This window comes from Artibeus jamaicensis, unplaced genomic scaffold (genome assembly GCF_021234435.1).
Source record: "Artibeus jamaicensis isolate MK-2021 breed Jamaican fruit bat unplaced genomic scaffold, CSHL_Jam_final contig_76, whole genome shotgun sequence".
Classification (NCBI taxonomy): domain Eukaryota; kingdom Metazoa; phylum Chordata; class Mammalia; order Chiroptera; family Phyllostomidae; genus Artibeus; species Artibeus jamaicensis.
Window position 1 is genome coordinate 2,567,723 of NW_026521954.1, and position 16,904 is coordinate 2,584,626.

General features: G+C 40.0%; 1 protein-coding gene across 7 annotated transcripts in view; it reads left to right on the plus strand.

Annotated features, from left to right (window-relative positions):
* APBB2 (amyloid beta precursor protein binding family B member 2) overlaps positions 1–16,904 on the plus strand; it is a 318,379-nt gene that overhangs the window by 53,161 nt on the left and 248,314 nt on the right. For all 7 annotated transcript variants that reach the window (XM_053672308.1, XM_037138053.2, XM_037138057.2 and 4 more), the window contains exon 2: positions 2,261–2,415. The gene's annotated coding sequence lies outside the window, so the exon portion shown is untranslated. The remainder of the gene's footprint in view (positions 1–2,260; positions 2,416–16,904) is intronic.

Sequence of the window (16,904 nt, forward strand, 5' to 3'; positions counted from 1 at the left end):
GATTGGTGCAAGTGTGGTTTCATCTTGTTGAAAATCTTTTGTCTTTCTTGGAGCAGTGGGAACGTGCTGTTATCAACAGAGCGAGTACTGGGACCAGAGCGCTTTCCGTGTGACAGGCAGTTTCTGTCTGAGACACCTGCTGCCCGAGCACACTGCACCCATTGTTCCTCCCCCCCGATGTGCTCCGGGTCGTCTTTTTTAGCCTGCAGTTGAGTCTTGGCTTTTTTCCTGCATGCATTTCACTTTTGGTGGAGCAAATTTCTGTCTTGTTCTTCTGGTTTTGCTGATACGAATTGGCAGCATATGGAGGTGGTTCATACAAACTTGTTTTCGAAGAGTGAATGTTGAGACCTTGTGGAAAGAGCACTTGGTCGAAGCGGAGGCAGGTGATCTGGACCCTCATCTCTGCCGTGCTGGCTGGGTGGCCTCAGGAAAGACACGTGACCTTTCTGGGCAGCAGTGTCCTTTGTAAACCTACAGGGTTGGGCTTCTTAGAGTGCTGCATTGCCAAGTCCTGGAGTGTTAAGATTCCACCATTGTGTTTTGGGTTTTCCGAGATGCTGAGAGTATCAGAAATGAGTGTGGTGGGGCTCCCGGAGGGCCCTGCCTCTGTGGAATTGCAACACCAGGCGGGGCTCTTTTTGAATGCATTAGTTAGGGAAATAACCACGGGCTTTCTGTTTCTTTGTTGCAAATTTGCAGAATAACAAATAAAACTCCCTTACTTCTGGGAAAGTGCTGTTGTTAGCCCTGGAAGTGTTATGGGCACCTAGGTGTTGAACCTCTGAACGAAGAATTACCCAGTTTAGTCAAGAAGACAATGTATCCGCACTTACCTGTTGGATAAGGTGACGCCCACAGGTCAGGCTGGTGTAGCTTCGCACCCCATTTCTGATTTGTGTTCCCGCAGTATGTAATAAAGACCTTATTTAAAAATATTCTCAATCTGTAAGGAATGCGTGTTAATTATAGAAAATTTGGGAAGCACAAAGAAGGAAATACAAATATCTTCTAAGCCCATGACCCAGAAATAGCTTTTGTTCAAACTGTGGTGCCTTCAGATTATACACACTCGGTTTGTAGAGCAAAATGTGGATCAAACCATACATATAAAAATTGACATCTTGCTTTTTGCTTTCCGTGTTCTTTTTGAACTTGTTTTTGGGACTCAAGTTTCAAGTGAAGGTAGAGTAATGTAATATTATGCTTGGCACGCTGGTGACCGGTCTGCTTTGACTTACAGAAGTAGAATTATGGACCCAGTCTCTGAAAATAGCACTTGCCCTGTTCCTTCTCTAATGGGCTTTCAGATTAACGTGTACAGATGTCATCATAACTATTACAGTAATTAACAAATGAAGACTTCCTAATCTACTAATTATTGTTCACTAATTGCTTTTATAAGATGCCCTCGTTTTAGATTTCTGGGCTGGAACTGCTTGCTCCAACGTGCATCGCGTTAGCGCTGTCTTTCTGGATGCCCTGACTTCTCAGGCAGGAGCATGGCAGCCAGTGTGAAACATTTATGATTCACATATTGAATATTGCTTTCATATATCATTTTCCTTGGTTAGACAATGAGAGATAATTAGTTTTTCCTTCGGATTATTCAGCGTCTGCAATTTCCTGCTCCACCATTCGTTCTGCAGTGGAAATGCATTCTGAATCCTGAGCCACGCTGGAATTTTTTTTATGACCTTTCCCTCATGTGTCTTTTGGTGGTGCCTTTTGATGTCTTAAAATGTTTTTATATTTGACTGAGATTAAATCTGGGTTTCATTTTACTTTCTTAAAAAAAAAACATATTGAGCAAGTTAATTTTTTGTTCAAGTTCCTAAGGGGAATGATTCCAACCCTCTGTGTCCCAAGAATTCTGCCTGAGCCTTGCCAGAACATTCCTGTGGTTTTCCACGGGGCAGATCAATGTGTTCATGAAATTTCAGTTGTAGCTTGTGTTTTCTGTGGTTAATTAAAACATCTGCTTTTTAAATTTTCCACAAACAGAGCACAATCGTTTGACCAAGCCTTTTCAATAGTGATTAAATATTTTAATCCTTCCTGCACAATAGCTCATGCTTGTCTTTAGGGTACCTTATAAGCTGTTGTCTGAGCTCATTAAGGATTTTAGACATTTAAGAGATGTTTGGGGTTATCCTGCAAAATATATATGAGAGAGAGAGAGACAGAGAGAGACAGAGAGAGACAGAGAAAATTCATGAATCTGCATCCTTCTAATGGCTTCTGGCCTTTGCCCCTCCAGGTCGGAGCTGCTTGGGTGAGCTGCCGCGGCCCGTAGCCAAGCATGCTGTGGTCGGATCTGCCCAGCTGTGGAACAGAAACATTTGCTGGATGGAAAATCCATAAAAGAAAGCTGCTGTGAAAGCCTGAGACAGACCATAACTTAAGCAAAATCAGGTTGGTATGAGATAAGAGAGGCTGGACTAAGTGGCTGGCGTCAGGCAGGGAAAAGTTGTTTTGTTCATTCCATAGAGTGTTTTTGAGGCAGCCCGAAATGATCATTCCAGTTATTTGAGAGATTCCTAGCATCAGATAAGTGGCTGATGCTGTACCCTGACACAGGTCTGTGGACAGGGTACTGCTGTGTCCCTTCTCCCTCTCCTCTGCCCGCCCTCTCTCACCCTCTTCTTCCAGAGGAGGGAGGGAGAGCTCAAACACAAATATGTGAGAGGCCACTACCAGAGGCCGGTCCTGACAACCTCAGTGATCCTGGCCTTATTTTGGAGAGAAAGCAGTGCCCCTTGGAAAGCTGGGCTGGCCCTGGCCCTTGCAGGGACTTGCCCCCCTTTGGGATTTCACACTGAAGGGTGGATCAAGGGGATCTGCCGTGCTGCGGGGAGTCTGTCTGTGCTCCTTGAGTTTGTTTGATAAGATATTACTTTTATCTCCCCCCAAACAAAAGCTGGCAACACATTTGGTTTCAGCAGTGTGCTGCTCACATAGGACAAAGGAGAAGAAATGTCCTGAAAGTAACAGGGATAGAAATAAGTACAGAATAGTGGACCAGGAGAACAAAACGGCAACTCAGCCTCACATGTGGCAATCAGGTGGAAAATCATTCATTTTGAGAAAGTACATTGTATCACAGGGACGGGTACTGCAAGCATTTTCTGTGGGAACTTCGGTGGGACCTTCAGTGGGAAACTCAGCATTAGGCATAATAAGCAGTTAATAAATACTCACTAGAAGGATGCAACTCAGCGGTCTTGAGAACCTGTGGAGTACTGCACGTCCATGGACTTTGCCCGCCCAGCATCCTTTCCTCCTTCAACAGGTTACCTTGGTTTTCCCTGGGCAGTCACCCTGGCTTTGTGTGCAGCCTGTGTGGTTAGCGGAGGTGACCCCACTGCTTCCATTATGGGCATGTGACATCAGCCTGGCTAGGCAGGGTCTCAAGGACCAGTTTACAGAGGAGCCCTATTTTCCCTGAAACTGTTGCAAAGACATTTTTCCTTTTTGTGGGTTTGTGGAGCTGGACCTGCTGGTTACTCTCTTTGCTATGACTTAGGGAAAGCCTTTGTGAGAGTGAAGTCAGCTCAGGAAATCAGAGCAGCGCTGGAGGAAACAAGTAGGGAGGGAAGGGGAGACACACACAACACACACGACTCAGGGTGGCGATGCCGCAGCACCTAAAGCCAGCAACTCCATTGTCATTTTCCTCGCAGGTTAGCTGGTCAGTTTGAGTTAGGTGTCCATCACTCACATCGGCAAACATTCTGATTGGCAGTGACTTTTAGGATGAGGCCTTGGTGTGAAATGACTGTGTCAGTCCCTGTACTCAGGCTCACAGAGAGAGGACACGCTGGATTGGTCTTTGGCTAGCTGACAGTGAAAAACATATCGCTAGAGGTTGGAACTATGTTCTGAGGGAGCAGAAGAGATGGAATGAATCCTGCTGGGCAGTGGTGAGACTAGCAGAGAGCTATTTAATAAAAGAGAAATAGGATTTAGTCCTCAAGAAATTCTAAAAAATATATTTAATTCAAGTACTTCCTGTTTGAATCAGAAAGAAAGGGAGGCTTTCCAGAGCCTATTGTTAAAATAAATTACAGATAAGGAAGATAATTTCAGAGTTCGCTAGTAGTAGAATCTTGCTGTTTACTGTAAACACAATTGTTTGGGGGCAGCCACATGAGAGGTTATCAGAGAGCTGTCCAGAGTTTATTTTAATACTGCAGGGCAACAAATACTCTTACAAAAGCCTCAGTTGGCTTTCTGTTCTAAGCAGAATTCCAACTGTGTCACGAATTTTAAAGATTTATTTCCTCTTCTCAATGGTTTATTTTTTATATATTTTTTTTAGTCGACATGGTTTGCTTGTTAAAAAACTCTTAGACTTTTGAGGAGGGCAGTTTTAGTTTACAAAAAAACTGAGCAGGAACTTCCTACCCCTCCTCCTTCAGGTGTTCCTTGTTTTTAACATCTTGCGTGTTAAAACCGGTGAGCCAATATTAATACCTATGATTAACTAAAGTCCATAGTCTACATGAGATTTACTCTTTGTGTTATATATTTTGTGAGTTTTGACAAGTAATTAATGATATATATGAATTTATTTAGTTGGCCAAAAAAGTTTTTTCTTTTCCTTTTTCTTTTCTTTTTTTTGGACACTGGTTCTGGTAGTGGTTAGTTGTCTTTAACTTCAGTTGAAACGATTTGTATTGTGACAGCTGACATATCTGCGTGCGTTAAAAACAAATTTATCAAAATTGGTGAATTTTTGTGCTGCCATTTTAATACTGAAGATGGAGGAAGATAAGTAACACTTTTGATGTATTATGTTTTATTTTTTCAAGAAAGGTAAAAGCACAACTGAAACACATAAAAGACTTGTGCAGTGTATGGAGAGTGTGCCAGAAGTGGTTTGTGAAGTTTCTTGGTACTGTTGACATTTTGGCCAAATAACTCTTTGCTGTGGGGCTGTCTTATGCATTGGAAGGTGTTTAGCAGCAGTGCCTCTGGCCTCTCTCCACTAGAAGCCAATAGCCGACATATTCAAAGTACCCAAATCAATAAAGTTATTGGTGAAAATGAAAAATGTCTTCTATTTTATGGAAAAAACTAAATGGACTTTTCGGACAACCCAATAATTTAATAGTATCACACACAATACTTCCACTGTCCTGAAAGTCCCCTGTGTTCTAACTAATCATTCATTTCTCTCTCCCCCTGAATTTCTGGTAACTACTGATCTTTTTACTATCTCCGTAGTTTTTCGGAACGTTGTATAGTTGGAATAACACAGTATACAACCTCTTCAGATTGGCTTCTTTTCACTTTGCAATATGAACTTGAGGTTCCACTGTGTCTTTTCCTGGCTTGATAGTTTCTTTCTTTCTTCTTTTTTTTTAATGACAGTTCTGTCATTTTCATTTACTACGGTTTGTCTCTTTACCTACTAACGGGCATCTTTGTGGCTTTCAAATTTTGGCAGTTATGAATGAAGCCACTATAAACATTCCTGTGCAAGTTTTGTGTAGTCATAAGTTTTCCACTCTTTTGGGTAAATACCAAGGAACATAATTGTTGGATGGTATCATAAGAGTCTGTTTAATTTTGTAAGATACTGCCAAACTGTTTCCCAAAGTCTCTGCACCATTTTGCACTTGCACTAGCAATAAGTGACAGTTCTTGTTTCTCCACACCTTCCTCAGCATTTGGTGTAGTCAGTGTTTTGTATGTTACCTGTCTAAAAAAGGTATATAGTGTATCTCATTGTTCTTTTTATTTGCAGTTCCCAGATGATGTGTGATGTTGAGTATCTTCATATGGTGTTTGCCATCTGTGTATCTTCCTTGGCGAGGTGTCTGTTCATATCTTTTGCCTATTTTTTAAAAAATTGGATCGTTCATTTTTTTATTGTTGAGTTTTAAGAATTCTTTGTGTTTTGGATACCAGTCCTTTATCAAATAAGTATTTTGCAAATATTTTCTCCCAGTTCTGTGGCTTGTCTTTCTATTCTCTTGACAATTTCTTTCACATAGAAGAAAATTTCAATTGAAAAGAAAATTGTTAATGAAGTCCATCTTATCAGTGATTTCTCTCTTGGGTTGTTCGTTTTGTATCTGAAACAGCATTGCCAGTTCAAGGCCATCTAGGTTTCTCCTGTGTTATCTTCTTGGAGTTTTATAGTTTTACATTTTACTTTTAGGGCTGTGATCTATTTTGAGTTAATATTTGTGGAAGGTTTAAAGTTTTTACTTACATTTGTTTTTTCTTATGTGGATATCCAGTTATTCCAGCACCATTTATTGATATTACTTCCCTTTCTTAGCTGAATGGCCTTTGCTCCTTCGTCAGAGATCAGTTGACTGTGTTTGTGTTAGTCTGTTTCTGGGTTCTCTGTTCTGTTCCATTGACCTGTTTTTCTCTATTTTCACCAACACCACACTGTCGTGATTATTATAGTTTGTAGTAAATCTTCTGGTCAGGTAATGATAGTCCTCTGACCTTGTTCTTTTCCTTCAATATCCTATCGATGGTTCTGGGCTTTTTGCTTCTCTGTGTAAACTTTTGAATGAGTTTATCAATAGCCACAAAGTAACTTGCTGGGATTTTGATTGGGGTTGTGTTGAGTCTATAGGTAAAGTTGGGAAGAACTGACATCTTGGCAATATTAAGTCTTCCTGTTTATGTACATGGAATAACTATTTCTTAGATCTTCTTTGATTTTTCCATCAGTTTTATAGTTTTCCACATGTGAATCTTGTATATATTTTGTTTGATTTATATCTAAGTATTTCATTGATTTGGGTACTAATATAAATAGTATTGAATTTTTAATTTCAAATACCAATTGTTTATTACTGGAATATAAGAAAGCAAGTAATTTGTGTGTGTGTGTTTTAAAATACATGTTTTATTACTGCCAGCAGGAGGGACATGCCTGGGGTGGGGGTGCACTGTGCTCAGGGTATGTGTGGTCTGTGGGGAGATGATGCCTGGGAAGCTGGAAGGGAAGGGGGTGGTCTGGAGGCCAACTCCATGGGCTCCTCAGGTTTACTTCTGGGAACAGCTAAAGGACTCATGGCAAGCCACCTCCAGGCCACCAGTAAGATTAAGAAATTCTTGGAAATCTAGCTGCCCATCACTGTTCACGTCCAGTCTCTTCATCATGCGGTCAAGGACACCGGGGTCCTTCTGGTTCTTTGTGAAGGCAGCCAGTTCTGTATTCATGAAGGTTAGAAACTCAGTCTTGGAAAGTGTAAAGCTGTTACTGTCCTTTCCGGCATACCTCCAGAAAACAGCAGTCCGAGACTTGATGTACCGCTAGGTCTCTGTAGGGCTGGACATTTTTGCCCTGTTGGAGCAGAGTGAGGCGTGCAGGCTGTGAGCGGCGAGCGGCCGCAAGTCACTTTTATATATTAATTTTTTACCCTGAAAACTTGCTGTAAATGCTTATTAGTTTCAGGAATTTTATTTTTGATTCTTGGGGATTTTCTAAATAGATAATCACATTATCTGTGAACAAAGACAGTTTTATTTCCTCCTTCCCAATATGTATGCCTTGTGTTTTCTTGCCTTGTCTCACTAGCTAGGATTTCCAGTGTGATGTTCAGTGGGAGTGAGAGGTGACATCAGTTCCTTGTCCTTGACCTTGGCAGGAAAGCATCTAGTTTCTCACTATCAAGTCTAATGGTAGCTGTAGGTTTTTTGTAGATTTTTAAAAGTTGAGACGTTCTACATTCCTGGTTTGCTGAGTTTTTGTCATGAGTGGATATTGGATTTCTATCAGATGCCTTTTCTACATTATTGATATGATCATGTGGTTTTTTAATCTCATGGATAGGATGGATTATATTTATTGATTTTTGAAGTTGAACCAGCCTTTGATAAGGTTGGTACTGAATTTCTAGATTGATTTGAGGAGTATTTATTTTCATCTTGGCCAATAGTGAGTTGTGCTCCATGAACATGGAGCGTGTTTCCATTGATTTAGGTCTTTAATTTCTTTCAACAGTGTGATTTTTTGGTTTGTTTTTAGGGAACAAAATGTCTTAATATTTATTCCTAACCATTTTTTCTTTTTTTGATGCCTTTATAAATAGAACCATTTTTAAAAATAAATAATTAATTATTTTTTTTTAGAGAGAGGGTACAGGAGGGAGAAGGAGAGGAAGCAAAACATTAGTGTGTGGTTGCCTCTCACACACCCCTCACCAGGAACCTGGCCCGCAACCCAGGCATGTGCCCTGACTGGGAATCGAACCAGTGAGCCTTTGGTTCACAGGTTGGCACTCAATCCACTGAACCATACCACCCAGAGATAAATAGAATCATTTCTTAAATTTTATTTTCAGAGTATTCATTGCTAGTGTATAGAAATACATTGACTTTTGTATATTGCTCCTGTTTTCTTCTACCTTGTTGTTTATCAGTGTTCATAAACAGTTTTTACTGTGACTGTGACTTCCTTAGCATTTTCTGCATACCAGGTTATATCACCTGTGACTAAAGATATTTCTATTTCTTTTGCAATCTGGTTGTTATTATTTTACACTTATGTAAAAACTTCACGGTGATATGAGAAATGTGAAGTAATGTGCTTTGGAGTTTTTAAATGAAGTCGCCCTATTGTGTTGCTTTTGGAAAAGGATAAAAGATGGTAATTATGGAATTAATCTCCTCGTAATTAAGCTATATATTCAATCAGTGAACTTCTTAGCCACTCCTCCATCTGCCTATTAAATAGGCATTTAATAGGAAATGCCTATTAAATCCTTTGCATATTTTTATTTTAGGTTATTTGTCTTACTGGGTATATGGATTTGCACATATATTCTCCCAGTCTCTGGCTTGTTGTTTTTGCTCTCTTAATGGTGTCTTTTGAGGCTCAAAATTTTTAATTGTAATAAAGTTCAATATATAAATTTTTTTGTCCCAAAGCTCATGATTTTTTTTTGTTTCTAAATGCTCTTTGGCTAACCAGAGGTCACAAAGATTTTCTCCAGTGGTTTTTTTTTCCTAGAACATTTGTTTTTTTTTTTTAAGCCCTTACATTTAGTTCTGTGATTCATTTTGGGTTAAGTTTTGTATGTGATGTAAGGTTCAGGTATTCGTGTACTTTCAATTTCATTCTCTTCTTTTTTTGCATATGGATATCCAGTTGTCCCCAAACCATTTGCTGACAAGACTGTTACTTGTCTTATTTTGGTACCTTTGTAGAAAATTAATTGACTATAAATATAAGGGTTTATTTCCAGACCCTCAGTTCTCCTCCTCACACCAGTTGCATACTTGACTTAGGTGTTTGTGATGGAATTTTTCTATGAAAAAGTGTTTTCAAGAAATGAGATTAAGCTATAATATGCTTCTTTCTATTTTTGCTCCTCCTCCTCTCCCTTCCAGTTTGAGTCACTCTGTTAAAGGTCCACGAGTGTCTGGTTGTTTCTCTGTGGATATCCATGGGGATCCGAAATGGCAGATGAGAATGCAAATCAATCTAGATGCATTTTTAAACTACTAATACATTACTTTAAATCAGAAATACTTTCTGATTTCACTTTTCTGTTTCTTCTAAAAAACAAAATAAGTAGATGAACAAAACAGAAACAAACTCATGGTTGCCAGAGGAGAGGGCCAAGGGGGGCTGGGTGCAAAGGGGACGGGAGTAGGCATTGCGGATTGGCAGTCACGGGATGGCTGTCACGGGATGCAGTCAGTGATGTGATAACTGTGTACGGCGCCAGCGGGTGTAAGACTTACCAGGGTGATCCCCTAATAAAGTATATAAATGCCTAACAACTCTCCTGCATACTTGAAACTAATATAATACTGAATATCAACTACAATTGAAAAATTAGAAAATTTTTAAAAAGTACTTTTCATAAAAGTGGTAAGCATTTTTATGCTTATTATCCATTTGAATAAAACAGATTACATTGAAAAAGTTTTAATTCTTTTTTAATCATTGCCAATAACTACTGCCTGAGGGATTTACAGGTTTGGTATATTATATTATTTCAAGAATATCAAGAACTTTCATTAATGGTTATATGAGTCGGGTCTTTATACAGAAAAAGCTACATTTCATAAGACCCTTATTTTATTAAATGGAAAATTGTGAATTAAAATGTCTTGGGTTTTGGGAACATAAGTATGGTTTTATGTTTTATGAATATTGGACAGTTTTCATAATATAATTAAAATGCTAGTTGTATTTTTATACTTACTTTGCTATTTTTGTCTTTGAATTAGTATGGTTCTCAATAGACTACTGTATAGACGTGAACATAATTATATGGGAAATGTGAAAACCAAATTTATGTGTCTTCTTTCCTCATAACTATAAAAATTGTGAATGCAAAAGGTTGGAAAGGAATTTTTTAAAAAGTCAGTGCTTTAATACAGGAATTTTTAACTGGTGTGCCACAAGAGTTTTTAAAGCATGCAAACCCGACTATTTAGTCAGGGCCACTGACCTCTTTTCCTCTACATTGTCAAATAAAAAATGACAATAGCCAACACAGCAATAGCTGTCCAGTGTAAATGAATCAAAATGATACCTATCTTTTTTTCTGATCAGCAAAAAATACGTGTTTTGCTGGGCTGCAGAATTGTAATTCTGTGCGCTGTGGGATGCAGAAGGTTGAAAATCTCTGCCTTATTGGGGTGTTTGGACTCAAGTTGGCCATTTCCTTTTCATTTGTTTCCCAGTAAAGTTATAATTTTGTTGGGGGACTGATTTTTATTTTTATTGTAAAAAATATATAAATTGGGTGTTGGTGAAATTCAGAGGCATTTCCTTTCTCTGGCAGATGACTGAAAGCCGTTTTCCACTCCTGGGCTTTAATTGGACATTAAAAATCACAGTATTAGATTTAAAACATGTTTTCTGCAGTTCCATTAGTAGGTCAAGCTGTGCCTCCCAGTTCCCAGAGGGCTCAGTTCTCCAAGATGGCTTATCTGCTTCCTGCTCTTTCTTTGTGATCTTCTCATTTTGACCTGGGTTAGACCAGCTTGATGAGACCTGACATGCCTGTTACCTGGCCCCCGTTGTTTTCTTGGCAGTCCCTTGGCTGATTTATCTCTTCTGGGCTGATAGTATCACTTCATAAAAATGCATCCACTGAGCAACTGCGGAGTTATTCTTTTGTTCATTTAAAAGAAAAAGCCATAGATAAGCTTTCATTTAGATCTTTAGGACCCTGGAAGTAGGTATCGCGAATCTTTTAACCCAGTCGCTCCTATAAAATTTTTCTTTCTCTTTGGTGCCCTTTAAAAAATCTTTGTGACCTATTTGCAGAATGATGAATGGCCCTATGCAGAATGTAGTACAGTGTTCTGGGAGGGTTTGCTCTTGTGGGTCTTGTTTTTCTTAGGGAGCTGAAACAAAATATGGCTGCATGATGGTGATTTTTTAACTGCCCTTTACTTTGAGTAGAGTGTCATGCTCTGAGCCGTGGAAGTTTGGGTTGTGGTACAATTACATTTGTGAAGGCTTTAGCCTATTTGTAATCACGTGGTTGTAGATGAAGAAAAGTCCCATCAGCTTAGTCATACCCAGGGAGCCAATGCAAGAATAGAGTTTCTGGAATCTGCCTTCATTAGGAGAAACCATTTTTGTGTAACTATAAAGAGGATGTTTATGATAAATATATTAATAGAGTTTGGAATATTACGTGTTTTGATTTTTTGCTTGTCTTTACATTTTTATGTTAAATAATCTGTGAAGTATTAGGTTTTCTTTAAAAGCCTCCTAAGATACCACACTCACATGACAGATGTTCAGTCGTTACTTACTTTAATATGGTCACTGATATACAAACAAACCATAGTACCTTTGTCCAATAGTGACCTATAATGAATAAAACATTTAATTTGATTATATTGTTTGAATAAGGTCTGGGTTTATAACATACCTGTTCAGAGTTTCTGAAATTTCCAAACCGATTATTTGCTCAAAAGAGGATGTTTGTCAGCTTCATTTATTTAAAAAAAAAAAAAGTCTCTTGGACGTTTGTACATAGTGTCCAAACCCAGGAATTTATTTAAAAAATGAATATCAGCCTCTGTTTGAAACTTCTCTGCATGATTTGCTAGCGTACCCTTTAGAAGAATTAAGGAAAACCGTTTTCCCGCAGTCACCATGGAGCTGAGGCCTCTGGAGACAGATGTTGGCATCTGAGTAACTGTTCTATGCTTGGTTTCATTAGGGTGATTTTCTTGAAGACTTAAGGTTGCAAACAGTTCATGAGTGTTGTGGCTGTTCCCTGGTGTCTGTGTAAAGTATGACAGTGCCCAGGAAAGGGGGAGGGTAGTGACTTTACTGAAGAGCTGTCACAGAGATAAAAAGTCTGGCATTCCAACCACCACTAGGCCCTCCACGATGCTCAAACTGGATTAAAAATGGCGGCTGATCTTGAGCAGGCATTCATTTATGAGTGATAAGGGGTGCTAAATGAATTCTGCTTAGTTCATTGCAAAGCAGTGAAATTCCGAGTTAACTTGTTAACGTTATCCTCCGTGGAAGTCTACTTTGGTAGGTGCTAGAGGGAATAAAATGTAATATTCTGGGGGAGAGACGGCTAAAATACAAGCTCTTTTGGGAGCGCTAATGTTTTATTGGGCATGTCCCATATGTTAAGTACTTAAGCACTTTCTCAGCCTTTGATGGTGCTGGGCGGGGGGGAGGAACTTTATTTGATCTTCACATGAGTTCTATGAGACAGTACGACTCTGTTTTATACATAAAAAAGCCAAGGATTGGAAAGACCAAAGGGTTTTATCCAGGTCTCACATTTACTGATTTAATGTTGAATCCGAACCTTTCCTCAAACTTTATTATGTACTGGAATAAATAAAAGTGATGCCCGTAAAGTGTCTGACCTATAGAAAAACTTTCTGTGTATCATTCATCATTCTTATACCTATTGACATAATGAAGGCTCAAAGTGATATATGAATAGAATGCCTCGGAATTTTCAAGGAGAGAGTACTGATGTGAATGTAGATTAATCTGCAGAAGTGGCATTTTATTGTTTTTGATAAATAAATAGGAGATAGGAGATGGTCAGTGAATGGGGGTTTTCAGGTCTTTTTACTGAGGAAAACACCTAATCAGACCCTCAGGGGTGGGAATAAAAATGCATGGCAGGTTTGGGAGTCTGTCCCAGTTTCTACAGCCCCAGTGTGTATGTGGCCCAGCCTTGCCGCTGTCAGCATGCTGTGATGTCCAGGGGCAGTGGTTGCTGGATGATCAGACACTCCTATGCAGCTACTTAGGGAAGGAAGGAAGAGGACATTTTTTCTTGGACATTCCTGACGGTTTCCATTCCCACTCTGCATTCCCTTTTTGGGGACTTGGAACTGTTTTTTGCACTGACTGCAGTGGGAGCTCCCTAGAATTTGACAATGGGAAGGATCCAAGGTGTCCCACTCTCTCATGGTTTGTGACTCCCGTCTATCTACTGCTCTCCTAGTATTTTCAAGGGCTAGTATTCTTAGTTAAAAGCACTGCTAGGATCTAAATGAATCTATACCCTTCCCTTCTCCCCACCCCAATTCATATGTTGAAATACTAACTCAAAGATGATAGTAGAAGGAGGCGGTGACTTTGGATATTAGAAGGAGGTGCTTAAGTCATAAGGGTAGAGCCCTCCTCACAAATGGGATTAGGGCCTTGCAAGAGGCTCCAGAGAGCTTCAGCCTCTTCGGCCCTGGGAGGACACAGTGAGAAATCCAGCTCTGAACCAGGAAAAGGGCCCTCACCAGAAGGCGACCATGCTGGCACCTTGATCTGGGATTCCCAGCTTCCAGAACTGTGAGCAATGAATTTCTGTTGTTTACAAGCCACTCATTCTATGGCATTGTGTTATAGTAGCCGAACGAAGAAAGTACCCAGCAGATGATAATCTTCCTCTCCTTCTTTTCCTACATTCTTTGTGTCTTGGACAGAGAATGTAGGAGAACGTTAAGGGTCAGCCACACAGATTTTGCTTGCCCGCCTCCAGCTTTGCTCTAAGATGTTTCTGGCTGGGTTCACAGATTTGTTGTCTAGAAGAGCTGGACGTGGCCTGGGATGGGTTGGTTGGCAGTTGGTTCTGTGCTGCAGTGGAGACAAAGCAGGTCAGTTGTGATACTTATAAAACATGCAGAAAAAGGACTACTGCCTATAATTAAATTGTCTTCTAAAATAGACACCATTGGAGAGCAATTTAGCAATGTGCTTCAAAACTTAAAATCACCAGCAATTTCATGAATAGGTTCACTTAAAATCATGCCAAGATATTTTGCAAATGATATTATAGTGTGTTTGTAAAGAATGAAGTAGCTCTGTATGTGTGCTGAATTATAATATATACACACACACACAAACACATACAACTTACTGAGTTATATATATGTATGTGCATGTATCTATATAAAATGAGAAAATGTTTTGTAGGACCATACGCATACGCTCCCCTTTGTGTGTGAGCATGTGTGTGTATGTATGCTGGTATATGTAATTTTTCCTCAAAAGATATGAACTGATTATATACTGGACATTTTTTTTTCTGTATCGTTTGAGTTTTCTAACCATGTTCATTTATTTCTTTTCTTTCCTTTAAAACAAGAATCAGGAGCAAGCTGAGTAGTACAACCAAGGATCATTTTGCTTCATTATGTTTTAACGTACTCTATAAAACCCTACTGAATGTTTTGGAAAAACTTTAAATTTTTTTAGATGTTCATTGGTCAGTCTTTTTGATCCTCTTTGCATGCAGAGGAAGGAGGTAATTTCTGCAGAGCAACTGGTCAAATACGAGCGAGGCCAGCGCACGTTCCCTTGAAAGCTCATTAGTTAAAACATTGAGTTGAAAAAGAGAAAGGGGAAAAAATACAGATGTTTACCAAATGTGATTTGAAGGACAAAGAATCCCATCTTGCTGAAGTGTGTCTGAAAGTGAGCCTTTATGCTCAGTTTGTTTGCTTTCAATATGAGCTTTGGACTGAACTGTGTTTGCCTTTCAGACTATAAGGCTGGAGGTAGCCTTGGAAGTCTCCAAAATCTGATTGCTAATCAGGAAAGCTGTTTGCTAAGAAAGGCCTGCCTGTTTGGACTAGAAGTAATGACTGATGCACAGATAAAGGCAATGTGCCTTTTAAATATCTTTTGGCTTCTGTGTTCAGATTTTGCTTTCCTCTTAATTAAAACCCCCTAGACATGGGTCATAGGTCAAAGGAGATGACTCCCTAAACTCTTCCAATAGCAGTAACTACTTAACTCTTTAATTCTTGAAAGGCTTGTCTGGAAACTGTTGTATTCATTTCTCTGTGGTGTGGTTGACCTCCTTTGGTCTTAGTTTGAATGCTGAACTTTAATAATAGATAGGTAGATGACAATTTTTCTTCAGAATGTAGGCCAGGGTGGTCTGGAGAATAAACTCATTGTGGCATCTCTTATGTCTACACTTTCCCATCTGTTACAATTGGTATTTCATTTTTAAAAATCAACAAACAGTACAGTTTTATCCAGCTTCAACAATTTTTTAAGTAACTATTTTTCCTAAAATGGTCTGATAGGTCATCAAAATTGGTAATATTTATTTTTGCCCTTCTTTTTCTTTACAACTTATGTGCTGACATCTGACCTCCTTTGCTTAGTCATGAGAGGAATTACAATCACCATATTTTAAAGTATTTGAACCATAGGATGGGAATTATAATCTATTAGAGAGATTAGGAGACAGTGTGCAATATACACATATATGTGTATATATTTGTATATGTATGTAATTGATTATTTATGTGTATATGTAATGTAGAAAAGTCTGAAATGACACCATCGTCCCTGGATATCAAGAGTGATGACACCTGAGGGTCCTGTGTGGGTGGAGGGTTTAGGAGCAGGTCTGTGCTCTGACGAGAGGCCCTCTGGGAGCAGGCAATGCCAGGAGGGGAGCGCCCTTCTGAACGCCAGTCCTGTGGCGGTTTGTAGGATGAAGGGAGGAGAGAATTGAGGGTGGGAAGAACAAATTGGAGCCTTTTTCAGCCGTCTAGGAATGGGCTGGGGCTTCATCATTACAGGAAAAGGAAGAAAGGCGGACGTGTTTCCGAGGTCGCATCTGTCAGAAAGCCTTGTCAACTTTACTTTTAGGCCAGGTCCGCTGCTGGCGCCCTGACCCACGCTGCCGTTCCGCCTCACCCGGGCTGCTGCAGAGACCTCCTGACTGCTTTCCTTAGTTCTGCCCTTGCCTTCCCACGCTCTGTTCTCAGTAGAGTGGCTCCGTAGAAAGTCACGGCACTCTTCTGCTCAAAACTCGCAGTGACTTCTCTGTCCTCATGATAAAAGACGAAGTTCCGTCAGTTGCCTGGGAGTCCCCATCTGATGCCCTCCTTGCCTCTCCGACCTCATGTCCTCATATTCGCCGCCCACCCCCCAGCTAACTCCACTCCACCGAAAGCACTGGGCCTCCAGCACCCTGGACACATGTTCGCCTCAGGGGCCTTTTCCTTTTTTTCTTCCTCCTGCATGCGCTTCCTCATACCACGTAGCGAACCTCTTCTCTTCCTTAGTCTTCCATCAGATGCTGCCCTGTCTGTGAGACCCGCCCTCCACGCCCGGTGCGACGTATGGAAAACTGCGAGCCTGCCTGCTCGTCCTTCCCAAATCCTTATCCTTCTTTACTTTTTTTCCCTATAGAGCTTATGACTTTCTAATGTGCCACATACTCTACTTATGTTTTAAGTCACTACCTCTCTCTCCTCACTATAATAAAAATTTCAGGAGGAATTTATAGAAATATACATGTATAAATATAAATGCCCAAAGCAGGGCTGTGTGTGGAGTGTGTGTTGAGTGCCGTAACCCTGTGTCTTGGGGTAGCGCCGGTGGATGGTGGGTGCCCGACAAATAGCTGTTGTGTGAATGAACAAGTAGCTTTCAGGAGGCACTTCATACC